Here is a 14,326-nt window from a genome sequence, read left to right as displayed (position 1 = left end):
ATATATTGAACTGCCTCTTCCACATTAAGAGAAACCATGATATTTACAGAAAGAGACATGAAGCTCACAAATACAGCACTCACAACAAAGACATCATCGACATGCCAAGGTGTAGATTAGAAAGACATAAAACAGCTTCCCAGTGGTGGCCTTAAAATTCTTTAATGCTCTACCTGATGACATTCAGTCTTTACCATGGGAGCAGTTTAAAGACTACTATTTTCTGTAAGCTTAAAGAGCAACCCTTCTACAGTATTGAACAATTCTTCTCTAGTAATAGCATAGTGTTTACTTGAGCTGCAGCTCAGTTCCTTGACTCCAGCATCCACCCCTGTACCACGCAGCATTTGGACTTGTGCTTAAAGTTTATGAAGTCGTCTCTCCTGCACTATGTGTAATACAATAATATAATTTTGTAGGTACATTCAGCGTCTTATGTGGACACTGGCTGCAAAATGAGTTGCAAATGGAGTTAGAGCAACGAAGTAATAAATTTAAGTGTAATGCAGGCTGTGGCAGTTTTTCGCGCATCTCACTGTTTATGACGTCATGTCTCCTGATTATGTGCCCTACAATGATGTAGTATTGTAGGTACATTCAACGCCATATGTGGATAATGTCAGCGAAATTTATTGCGAATAGAGTTTGTAACAAAGAAGTAATAAGTTTAAACTTCATGCATGATGCGGCAATTTTTCAGGCGTCTCATTGTTTATGACGTCATATCCGAAAACTACGCCTGGTGTCGGCTCTGTCTTTGCCACTCGAAGTAAAATCATTTTGTTCGTAATCCTACACTCTGTTTGGCATATTAATTGTTACATTACTGTTTGGTAGTCATGTAACAGGACAGAGGGTACTTGGTATACATTTTTTCTATCGGTAATAGTACAGAACACTTCTTTGATGCACTGTATAGAATTCGAAGATGTAATACGATATCTATGGCATGGATGTCAGGGATAAAGGACGTCCATTGCTTACTTGAACTCAAAATACTGGGCAGGGGAGATGGGGGTTCGGAAAAATTCCACATATTTCTCTTAAGGGCGTGGGGTGGGCATGAAAATTTCATGTCAATTTCTTGATTACGAGAATATGAATCATTGTAGCTTATTTGTTTCCAAAAATTAATCCTGAGCGGACACAACATTAAAGTGCCTTCCAGTCTTTATGGCCTCACTGAGCTGGACTGAATGATTTATAGGCACGGTTGCCCAGGATTCCCCAATTGCAAACAGGTACCGCAGAAAAGTCAGATTTTATTTGGGGAGTTCCCTGTCCCCCGTCCAGTCCTTCCCCCCCCCCCCCCCTCCCCCAGGTCGAAATCAAAGTGCAGCAGTCGATCAGTGAGTAATGATATTCTGAAACGCTTGTAGAGCCGATATTATTGTGTTCAATATGCGTTTGTATCAAAACTTTTACAATACGTATGTTATGTGGCGTGCCAGCAAGGCAAAACAACTGTGCCAGCAAGAAGTTAATCGTTTGTGCAACGAAACTAAGATGAAGATCACTGAGAAGCATTCTCTTAGTTATTCTCTTAGTGATTGTACAAATCAAAAGACTGAAAATCGTAGAGTTCAAAGGAAGGTACAAACAATATTGTCTTTGATATGCAAATCACGTAAAGCTTCGATGACATTTAATGTAGCTAATATATTAATAAAAGATCAATTTTTTGGGATCAGTCAAAACAGTTAAAACTATTTTTTGTCCATCTGTCTATGCCTGTCTGTCTCTCTGTTGGCATGTGTAGAATCGGTTGTTTTAACCACCCAGTAAAACACTGTTTAGTATGCTTTCGAAACAAACGTGTTTTTATAAAAGTGCTTTAATCAATGTTTAAACGAATAAAGAACTTTTTATTTCTATGCATTTTTACCTAACTACGGAAAAGATGTCATGAAGGGGAGGGGGGTCCCACCACACCTCACAAAATATCACCAAATGGGAACGCGGCGTCCATATTAAAAAAAAAAAAAGAATCTCACATAATTCATAGTCTCGAAAATTATTCTGTGTTCTGCTCCAATGCATCATGGAGCTTGTCTGTAAAACATTTCTGCATGCTGCTCCTTAGTTACACACCAATATTTATCTGTACAAGTACTACAAATAATATTATGTACTGTTGGTACCTTCTTACTTGGAACAAAATTATAAGCTCGGCAACCGTAAGCAGGAAGATAGGATTTTTGTAATGAGAATTCGCAGCTGTGAGAGCTCTGTGTGCGCTGAGCTTTAGCACATGGCGTGCCTATTCAAAAACACAACAGACTGCAGACTTTACTTCCCGCACATAATGCTGTTTCCTTCGAGGTATTTCTTAACGGTCGAGCACACTATACGTTCAGGAATCTTAAGAACAGCTTTCCACGCTTTAGGAAATGGGTACAATGTTCATATAGAAATTCCATTTTTACAGATGAACCCAGTTCTACGGAATCAAGCCGGTAGGAGCGCGTTGTAACATTTCTGTATCATACCTGGAGCCTGTGTTATCATTTCCACAGTTACTATGTTAGTTTATCAGAGGCAACGATTGATAATTGTTATGGCTCATGAACAGCGTAATTTATTACATGCAAGCATTAAACACAGCTGCTCCACTTGTCATCTTGTTACAACAAAATCGCAGTATGCACGATACATTATAGTGACCCCACGCTAGGGATCCTTCTGGCATCAACAATTTGCTTTGGTTGCTCTGTAAACGTGCCTGGGTGGAGCTTAACGTTTGGCTGATGGTGAGATCTCACATGTAAAACAAAAAAAAAAAAAGATGCCTAGGGCTATACTTTAATAAATATATTACCCCTAACTCTCCGCCCGAAGTAGATGCTGAGTGGTGTAGAGCACTACTATGCATGCAAAACAGAATTAGATTGAGTGTCATAACAATCAAATTGTTTTATTGTTGGTGTTAGGTTAGTGGAATGTATTTTGTAAAGTGTCACCATCCTTGTTTAAAAGAATTTGCGTCTACACAGTTTTTAAAAGCAAAGGAATACGTAGTATAGTGTCAACACCCCATAAGTAACAAACTGTGACTGGTGTACGCTACGTAGCACAGAACACATATCGGTTACTGACTGTGGATGACAACCTTCGAAAACATTGCAAATAGATTCGGTTTTGCGCTGTGTGTTGCTTTGGTTGGTAATTATGTAATATAGAGGTCACTTTAGTACATATATAGAGCTAGATTTACTGCCTTGGTATATGTTTTGGGACGAAGAGTGACGATACATGCACAAAAACAAAAATAGATGTGCTGCTTACAGCAGAGCACTTAGAGTGTAGCGTTTCTCGAGGACTGCTGGTTCGTACATGGACTGGCGGTTGAGAAAATATGAATATATGTGACATAATGTGCAGTATGAAGGCAGTTTATTCGTATGGAGAATTTACCGTTTTCATTTCTTACCTTTTGTTCAACTTACTGCAGAGACCAGTCGGATTGTTTTACACAGTCTGTGTGGAACTGTGTGTAGAAGACCTCACTAGGGACAAAATGTCAGTGTGATGGCTTGTTAATAGCAGTGTATCATTCCTAATGCACCGACTTAGGGCTTATGCAGGCTGAAATTTATTGAAATTTATTAAAAAAAGAAAAACTGATTACTAACTACGGCATGCACACACTTTATTCAAATGTAAACGTCACTACAGATACTCGGGTTTAGGTTAAGACATGTTTGATATGCCTTACATCACTGACGATGATGTGGCGCAGACGAATAGCGAAATTTTGCATGACCTGCTGAAGTGTCAGAACGTCGATGTTGTTGATGACCCCCTGAATGGCTGTTTTCAGCGCAGCCATGGTTTTGGGTATCGCTGTACACCTTGTCTTTAATATAGCCCCACAAAAAGAAGTTGCATGTATTCAGATCCGGAGAATATGGCAGCCAATCGAGGCCCATGCCAGTGGCCTGGGGGAACCCCAGAACCGGAAAGCAGTCCCCAAAATGCTCCTCCAGGACATCAAACGCTCTCCTACTTCGATGGGGTCGAGCTTCGACGTTTTGTCGATATCAGGGTCACATTGGATAATGGGGATGAAATCATCTTCCAAAAGCTTCACCTAGCGGTCGGTAGTTATCATGCCACCAAAGAATATTGCACCTGTTATGGCGTGACACTATGCCATCAAGGAATATCGCAACGATTATTCCGTGACTGGTCATTGCACACCACACAGTCACCCGTTGAGGGTGAAGAGACTTCTCGATCGCGAAATACGGATTCTCAGTGCCGCAAACGCGCCAATTTTGCTTCTTGTCGAACCCATCCAAATGAAAGCGGACTGCATCGCCAAACCAAACCTTACTAATTCCCATCATACTCCATGGCCAATCATATAGTTAGAACATCCTAACGCAAAACATTCAGAAGTTACGGCGATTTTATTTCATATAGTTCAATAATTGTCACACTGTATCTAGGGGTCGACCTTTAGACTAATTTGCGAAATGCTCTGCCAAATGGATGCATAAAATTCCACTTCTAAATCATTTTGCTCATGTGGCAGCTTGTACATGTCACCTGTGTGTGTGTGTGTGTGTGTGTGTGTGTGTGTGTGTGTGTTTGAGTATACAGTATTTCACCACCATCGCTTGGTTGGGCATACAGACTGATGTTGTCAGGCTTAATAGGTGCATGTAACAATACACTGACAGATTATGCAGTTTTCCTTCCATGAATGTGTGACAAATAATATTTCAGCACCACTGCTTGACTGCACATGTGAAATAAGCATAAATAACACTATGCTAACAACTCATGTACTTTTTCCTATGGATGTGCAAACAATATAATTTTTCACCACCACGACCGCCACATGATGTAAGTTATCATGCATAATAAACTTACATAACATTACACTGATAGATCATGCGTTGTTCGATGTGTAACCAGTAACATACTGACTTCAAGCTGCTCACAGGAGTTATGTGCTGCTTTCTGATATGTGATGCACCATGTGTGTGTGTTGTGGACGTGGTGTATATGGTCTGGGTATGGCTGGCCATACCAACTCATGAGGGAGTGTGTTTCAGTCTCCTCTCACCCATTCAATATACCAGTAAACAACATCGGAGGGATGTGATGATTTATCTGTGCGCTTACAGAGAATATAAGCAGGGCTGAATTTATTCTTATACTTTTTTCGATATGTCTTTTGCGATTACAGTGTGGCTCATGTATAGGGGAATACAGTAGTTTCCCCTTTAGAATCACATTGTGTCACTCCTCAAGGAAATTGCTGCTAATTGATTAATTATGATACAAAACTTGAAGCCAGATATTTTGAGCTATTACGTACAGTAATATTTCCTATCATTTTTAAGGAGGATACATTTGATGTATGACTACATTGTTTGATTACTGTTTGTTATCATTTCATGCATGATTTAACCAGAGTTTCCCGATGTATAGTATCGCTGATACTAACATGTGAACATGCACACTTGCTACATATGTCAATGTTAATTTCAACTTAGATTCTTATAATACAGTTATAGCTAATATGTAACGTAGGTATCATTGCGATTTCAAGCTGTTTGTTTGCAGTATGTTGTTAGCATCTCACACAATACAGAAGACCACAGAAGCACAACTCGCTGAACAGACAATATTGTGTAACAGACAGTTACGTGCAGGGGATTCGCATGATTAGTAAATGATGTACTATTTGGTAAATTATAAACATTTGTTTGAGGCAGCAAAACATGTTAACACATGCAGCACTAACAGCACCATGTTTTGTAAAGTGGAAGCAGCTGTGTTGTCTTGCATTCTTCCCTTAGTCATCATAGAAGTTCAAGGCAGTTATGCAATTACTCAAAAGGACGTGTGTTATCTTAACGTCAGTTAGCTAATTCCACCAATCTTGTCATGCTTGCATTTTGGTCTACTCCACCACTTTTTGCAGCTGATCACATTTGAAGAGAATGACATATGGACATGCTAACGTAATTTTCGGTGTACCTGCACTGCAGTAGTACAATATAAGAAGAAATCCACAGAAATAGCATTAACCAATTAATGTCTTCATTGTATGGGTAGGGTAAACAGTGTGTTTATAAATCGAAGCTTTAAACACAAATTAGGTCAGACATAGGCTTTGCTGCAAGATGTGATACCACCTCCTATAATGCAGTGTCTTGATTTCCTTGATAAGTAATTAAAATTATAAACTGGTAGATAATAGTTTACGCTTGGTACATTGGTTCTTTTCTTAAGGCCTTCGAAATGACATTGCTGGTAGGACTCAAAAACAATTCTGTAACGTCCTTATTTGACGGTATTGCGGTGAAAAAATCCTGCTGCATTAATGTAATACTTACACAATGGCATTGCACTGACCTACACACAACTGTGGATAGAATGTTCATCGTGACAAGATGGGACTTACAGAAGTACTTAGACAACACTTTCTGCAAGTACGGATTCTGTAGAAATGCATGAATGCAGGGATAGAAAAAATGTGCAAGCTATCTAATAAACATACTACATCCAACAAATACCCTAACATGTGCGATAGCTGTCCGCAGCTCGTGGTCGTACGGTAGCGTTCTCGCTTCCCATGCCCGGGTTCCCGGGTTCGATTCCCGGTGGGGTCAGGGAATTTCTTTGCCTCGTGATGACTGGGTGTTGTGCGATGTCCTTAGGTTAGTTAGGTTTCAGACGTTCTAGGGGGCTGATGACCATAGCTGTTAAGTCCCATAGTGCTCAGAGCCATTTTTTTGTGCGATCGCTAACGCACTTTTGCAGCACCTGAATATTCAAGGTAAGTGTGTTACACAGTCCTGATGTTTGTGGAATGGATATCAGAAAATGTCCTATACTTTGCTAGTGGACACGAAAGCCATTAATTACGTAGTATTGACTAACTTTTTTGTGTTCAGTCACATACACTTCGCCTTGAGGGCTAATGTTTTTTCTGTAGAAGTGACATACACTGTAACGTCGAAGTAGCTAACAATATTTACCCCTAATTTGCGAAATATGCAATGATCTCTCTCTCTCTCTCTCTCTCTCTCTCTCTCTCTCTCACACACACACACACACACACACACACACACACACACACACACACACACGCATACACACACACACTCTGCAATGTCAGAGTACCTCACCTCACCATTTTTTAAATTGTGTCTCTCAGTACAGCATGTATGGACGCCAGCAGTTCAGTAATCGTTAATGCAAAGCACTCATATATTTTAACATAAATGTGTATCTGCAAGACTGTATTTATACATGCAACAGTTCTACTGTGGCTGGTACATCTGCAATTTTGTCTGTTCTAGCAATTCGCCATTTTCCAGATTTGACATCCTTACAGCCAGTTTTAGCGGTTTCCAGATTCGGTGCCATTTGACTAACGCTTTCGGAATATCCTATGACGTCATAGTACACAGCCATATCAAAATACCTTACCTCGGCATTTTTATTAACTCTTCATCTCAGTACAGCAACTGATCTCCTCACTACAGAGCACAGTTCTCTAATGGAGAGCAACAGCAAATAATTGAAAAACAATACACGTGCTTGTGAGTAATAAATTAAGTATGGGTCTCAGCAGTGCATGCTGACATTGACTTAACGTCACAGTGATACGAAGCCAGCATAACGCCAATGTTATCCTGTCTGACATGAGTCTTACTTCGGCATTCCGTCGCACATACAGTGCATATACGTCACAATTGCGCTGCATAAACAGAATAAATGCAGTGCGACGGTGTCAGATTATATGGGAACTTTTGGGAACAGGTCCTCTCACTTGATCTGGTGCCACTCAAGTAACATTTTGCAAAGTGTGCTATTATGTCATTATTTGACACAATGTCCTTCTCATCACTACAGCGTTGCATAATTCGAGTAATGATAAACCTTAATTTGTTAGAACAAATACTCAAGAACTGAGCTAGGATGGAGAGCCTATTACTCGAAAGAAGTGGGAGCCCTTTCGTCCTTGAAGTGTAGACAGAAAATGAAGGAGCTCACACAATCGAATTATAAAAATTAGAATTGCTTGAGAGGTGGGATGGGGGCTGATCGCGCACACCTGGCCCAAACTTCAATCTCCTGGGACTCTGAGACCCAGATGTAATTTACTGGAGCATAATGAAGTCGACGACCATATGTAAAGCCGCTGGCCATAGTGTGTGGGGGTGGGGGGAGGGAACTCTGGAAAAAATTCTGCGACAGACATTAGGATTCCGCGAATGCTGATTCAGACGTTGGCGATTGTTGGAACACTTATGCTGAAGTCAGTGGTTCTAGGAATTGTGATGCTGACATCAGCGATTTTGTGGACAGAATACCAGCACCCCCCACAACGCTGTCGCTTGAAAAACTGTTAGCCAGCGACGGTTCTGCTAGCAACCAGGAAGGGAGCCGCCATACCGAGTGCAAGCGCAGCAAGCCATAACAGAGTTGTTATGTGTAGCTGTTCGAAGTGCATTTTGGTCGGTTGGCTGCCATGGATCTTACACTGAGTCACCTACATGTTCACTAGGATGTGTTTACATCTACATCTACATCTAAATGGTTACTCTGCAGTTCACACTTAAGTGCCTGGCTGAGGGTTCATCGAACCATTTTCATACTAGTTCTCTACCATTCCACTCTCGAATGCCTCGTGGGAAAAAGGAACACCTAAATCTTTCCGCTAGAGCTCTGATTTCTCTTATTTTATTATGATGATCATTTCTCCCTATGTAGATGGATGTCAACAGAATATTTTCGCATTAGGAAGAGAAATTTGGTGATTGAAATGTCTCAAATAGATCTTGCCGCAAAGAAAACCGCCTTTGTCTCAGTGACTACCACCCCAACTCGCGTATCATATCAATGACACTCTCGCCCCTATTGCGCGATAACACGAAACGAAGTGCCCTTCTTTGCACTTTTTCGATGTTCTCCATCAATCCTACTTGGTAAGGATCCTACTTGTAGGCTGTCTCCTTAGTGGGTTTGTCGCATCTTCTGTTCTGCCAACAAATCGCAGTCTCCGTATCGCCTTCCCTACAATATTACCTATGTGGTCTGTCCAATTTACGTTGCTCGTAATTGTAGTTCCTAGGTATTTACTCGAACTGACAGCCCTTAGATTTGTGGGATTTATCGTATACTCAAAAATTCATCGGATTTCTTTTAGTCCCCATGTAGATGACCTAGCACTTTTCTTTGTTTAGTGCCAATTGCCACTTTTCTCACCGTACAGAAATTATCTCTAGATCACTTTCTAATTGGAATCGATTGTCTGATTAGTTTACTAGACGGTAAATTACAGCGTCATCTACAAACAATCTCAGATTATCACCTAGATCATTTATGTAAATCAGCAAGAGCAGAGGTCCTATGACACAATGTTTCGGAACGCCGGATATCACTTCTGTTCTACTCGATGATTTAGCGTCTATCACTACGAACTGTGACCTCTCTGAGAGAAAATCACGAATCCAGTCACAGAACTGAGACGATACTCCATATGCACGCAATTCGATTAACAGTCGCTTGCGAGGAACGGTATCAAAAGCCTTCTGGAAATCTAGGAATATGGAATCGATCTGAGATCCCTTGTCGACAGCACTCGTTACTTGATGTGAATAAAGATCTAGCTGTGTTGCATAAGAACTATATTTTCTGAACCCGTGTTGGTTATGTGTCAATAAGTCATTTTCTTCAAGGTGATTCATAATGTTCGAGTACAGTATATGCTACAAAATCCTACTGCAAATTGAGGTCAGTGATATGGGTCTGTAATTCAGTGGGTTGCTCCTATTTCCTTTCTTTCTTGAATATTGGTGGGACCAGTGCTACTTTCCAGTCTTCAGTAACATACCTTTCGTCAAGTGAGCGGTTGTATATGTTTGCTAAGAAAGGCACTATTGTGTCTGCACACTCTGAAAGGAATCTGATTGGTATACCATCTGGACCGGAAGACTTGCCTTTCTTAAGTGATTTGAGTTGTTTCGCAACACCCAAGATATCTACTTTTATGTCACTCATGCTAACAGCTGTTCTGGTTTCGCAGTCTGGAATATTTACTTCGTCGGTATTGACTGTTTTTTGCCACTGTGTGTCGTGTGGCTCTTGTCGGTGAAATGCCTTGCTCTGAGTTTCATGAACTTTGATGTCAACCAGCTGTGGCGGGAGTGAGAGTGTACAATGTACATTCAATAACTAATGCAATAGTTTTTTTATCGGCCAGTTTAGGGTGAAAAAATGTGGAATTTGCTGTGGGACATCGTGGAGTATTGCTGATTCACCCTTATATTTTTGTGAAGTTCTGATAGGCGGCGGCTCTATAAATAGCCTTCAAATTGGCGTCTGCAACGGAGGTGCGTTGCAAGCAGAGAGCTGTCACTGTGTTTCCTTTGGCAGAGAACCAGAGGATCGGAGATATTCCATAGGTGTGACTGCAGAATGTCTACGCAGACCTGGCAGTCAACACTGGAGCACGGTGAGTCGTTGGAGGAGGCATCTGTCTTCACCACAGTGTCGGGCAAACCTGTCCTATGTCCCACGTGCTGGCCGGCTGCATACACTCTCAGGAAAATTAAGAAACGACTTCATCGCGTTAGTAGCCACAAAAGTGCCAACGAACTTGACATCGTCCGAATCTCGAACCTTCCAACTTCCACCCATCTGGCCGAATGAAGAATACACTCCACGGGAAGCAGTAGGTGGATGATGGGGAGGTTATTGATGCAGCAAGACAATGGCTATGACGTCTACCAGTAGAGTGGTACCATGCGGGCATGCAGGCCCTACCACTAAGGTGGCCTAAGGCAGTCCCATTGAACGGAGACTATTTTGAAAAATATCGTTTGTAGCCAGAAGATTGGGGAATAATATGATGTACTGACCTAAGTCGACCTAAGGCCCCGGGAGTAGACAACATTCCATTAGAACTACTGATAGCCTTGGGAGAGCCAGCCCTGACAAAACTGTACCATCTGGTAAGCAAGATGTATGAGACGGGCGAAATACCCTCAGACTTCAAGAAGAACATAATAATTCCAATCCCAAAGAAAGCAAGGGTTGACAGATGTGAAAATTACCGAACTATCAGTTTAATAAGTTACAGATGCAAAATACTAGCGCAAATTCTTTACAGACGAATGGAAAAACTGGTAGAAGCCGACCTCGGGGAAGATCAGTTTGGATTCCGTAGAAATGTTGGAACACGTGAGGCAATACTGACCCTGCGACTTATCTTAGAAAGTAGATTAAGGAAAGGCAAACCTACGTTTCTAGCATTTGTAGACTCAGAGAAAGCTTTCGACAATGTTGACTGGAATACTCTCTTCCAAATTCTGAAGGTGGCAGGGGTAGAATTCAGAGAGCGAAAGGCTATTTACAATTTGTACAGAAAGCAGATGGCAGTTATAAGAGTCGATGGACATGGAAGGGAAGCAGTGGTTGGGAAGGGAGTGAGATAGGGCTGTGGCCTATCCCCAATGTTATTCAATCTGTATATTGAGCAAGCAGTAAAGGAAACAAAAGAAAAATTCGGAGTAGGAATTAAAATCCATGGAGAAGAAATTCAAATTTTGAGGTTTGCCGATGACATTGTAATTCTGTCAGAGACAGCAAAGGACCTGGAAGAGCAGCTGAACGGAATGGACAGTGTCTTGAAAGGAGGATATAAGATGAACATCAACAAAAGTAAAACGAGGATAATGTCATGTAGTCGAGTTAAATGCTGAAGGTATTAGATTAGGAAATGATACGCTTAAAGTAGTAGATGAGTTTTGCTATTTGGGGAGCAAAATAACTAATGATGGTCGAAGTAGAGAGGATATAAAATGTAGACTGGCAATGGTAAGGAAGGCGTTTCTGAAGTAGAGAAACTTGTTAACATCGAATATAGATTTAAGTGTCAGGAAGTCTTTTCTGAAAGTATTTGTATGGAGTGTAGCCATGTATGGAAGTGAAACGTGGACGATAAATAGTTTAGACAAAAAGAGAATAGAAGCTTTCGAAATGTGATACTACAGATGAATGCTGAAGATTAGATGGGTAGATCATGTAACTAGTGAGGAGGTACTGAACAGAAATGGGGAGGAGGAATTTGTGGCACGACCTGACTAAAAGAAGGGATCTGTTGGTAGGACATGTTCTGAAGCATCAAGGGAACACCAATTTAGTTTTGTAGGGCAGCGTGGATGGTAAAAATCGTAGAGGGAGACCAAGAGATGTATACACTAAACAGATTCAGAAGGATGTAGGTTGCAGTAGGTACTGGGAGGTGAAGAAGCTTGCACAGGATAGAGTAGCATGGAGAGCTGCATCAAACCAGTCTCTAGACTGAAGACCACAGCAACATCATGATGTACTCGAATTCTGCATAAAACTAACGTGCTTACAGACAAAAATATGTGTTACGTTACTTACTGAGCGCTCTTCGTACTAAACCACCGACTATTTTGTCAAGACTCCAAATATTTTGTTCAGTATTTCTGTTTCTTGTGTACCGCAGAGCCCTAGTACGTACTTGGTGGGCCAGCGTGTAACTCCGTTTCTAGACTGAGTGTAAGTTCTGCTGAAGTACGTTGCTGAACTGTATTATCGGAACTGGTGTATGCTTGAATAGTAATTGAGTCCGTTCGCTCTTGCGCTGTGGCGTAAATGGTCAATTTCGGTAAATGTAGCGCAAGACATAGGCATGGTAGCCTTCGCGTGTTTTGTATTTCGTAGTCAACGCTTGAATATGAATTGAGGCCAAACTTCTGGGCGAACTTTCTTAGTCTTTGTTTTCAGACTACATTGTGGTTGATAAAATCAGTCAAAATATATTGGCCTATACCATTTTGGAAAGGAAAGCTGTTTCAACCTTCGATTATTTGAATAAATGTGGTATCACCATATTGGGCAAATTGACTGGAAGGCCTTGCTAACCTAGGAAAATTTATGCGCTTCTTAAGTTTTACAGCTGTTTTGCAGTCTGAATCAGATTTTGAGTCGTTATGGCGCAGTGTACTTGTGATTTAATACCTGTTGCATTAGGTCATTTAATCCAAAAATGGTAGCGTGCCACTGAAAGATTATTACACAAAATTTGTCATTGAACCGTGGTTGACAAATTCTGTATAATTTTTATTGCACAATGCCCATTGCCATTCTGAATTCCTTATATTTATTAAACCTGAAAGGGGCATTTATTCGTAAATTTGCTCATTTTTCATTATTTGTAATACATTCATTATTACCAATACCACTCAAACTAGAGACCTCCTGAGATTATATTCCAATTTTGTGAAAGAGATTGAGTCTTAAAAATTTCAAGGTTTAAATTATTTATAGCTATTTATGTCAGTCTGACATCAGTAAATTCCAATATTTCAATATTTTGATAATATTTCTGGCTTAGTCAGCCATCATATTAGGCGCCAAGAAGCTGTTCCCAGAGCAGTGGAGATGCAAGAAGTATATAGATGACGAAATGTGGTGTGAGGTACCTGTGACAGATGTTAGATTCGGTACCATTCCCGTGAGAAAGACCGCCTGCATAATGCTACTGCTCTGTGATTGGCTGCTGTGTTCGGAGCAAGGGTGCCAAATAGTTAAAGTATAGTTATTAATACTAGTTAAACTACTCATTGGAATGACTTCACTTTTTAATATAAATATCTGTCAACAGCTGACTATCAATCAGTCATTTTAGAATTACTAAAAACAATTTAAATCAAAAACAAAAGACTGACGAAATTGCAGACGAAGCACTTTGGAAGCGTTCGGGTCACGCCTTTTCTGGTACGGTGCGCGAAGTTTTTCAGGCTGTTCGTCACTCTGGATCAGGCAGTCGAGAAGAACAGACATATTATCTGTCGTAGGATGTATTTCCAATTTTTATTTAAGTTCCCGTTCGTCACTCTGGATTAGGCGGTCGAGATGTACAGTCATGTTGTCTGTGGCAGGAAGTGTTTGCCAGTATTCAGTATTAAAAGATTCATTCCAAAAGTCATGAGGCACAGAGACGTGCCACAAATAGTGTAAAGATACATTTTCGTAAACATTGTGTTTGATCATGTACTTTGCTGTATCAGAAGGTGTTGTATTAAGTTCATGTAGTGTTATCGTGTGGCTATATTAAAATATGCGAATGGCATCCCAAAGAAGTGATACATTATTTCAGAACAGAACCTGGCTAAAAGTCAGTTTCAGCCTCAAGATACAGAACCTACGACCTGCGTGCTGTTTTCTGCGCTGGGGACATCAACTTGAAGACAGCAGGTTAGTGAACTGTAACAGAACCTTCGTATTCCACACAGTACAGTGGAAACAACTAGGCGCCTCACGT

Source organism: Schistocerca americana, chromosome 2, assembly GCF_021461395.2.
Source record: "Schistocerca americana isolate TAMUIC-IGC-003095 chromosome 2, iqSchAmer2.1, whole genome shotgun sequence".
Taxonomy (NCBI): Eukaryota; Metazoa; Arthropoda; class Insecta; order Orthoptera; family Acrididae; genus Schistocerca; species Schistocerca americana.
This window is presented reverse-complemented; position numbering follows the sequence as displayed.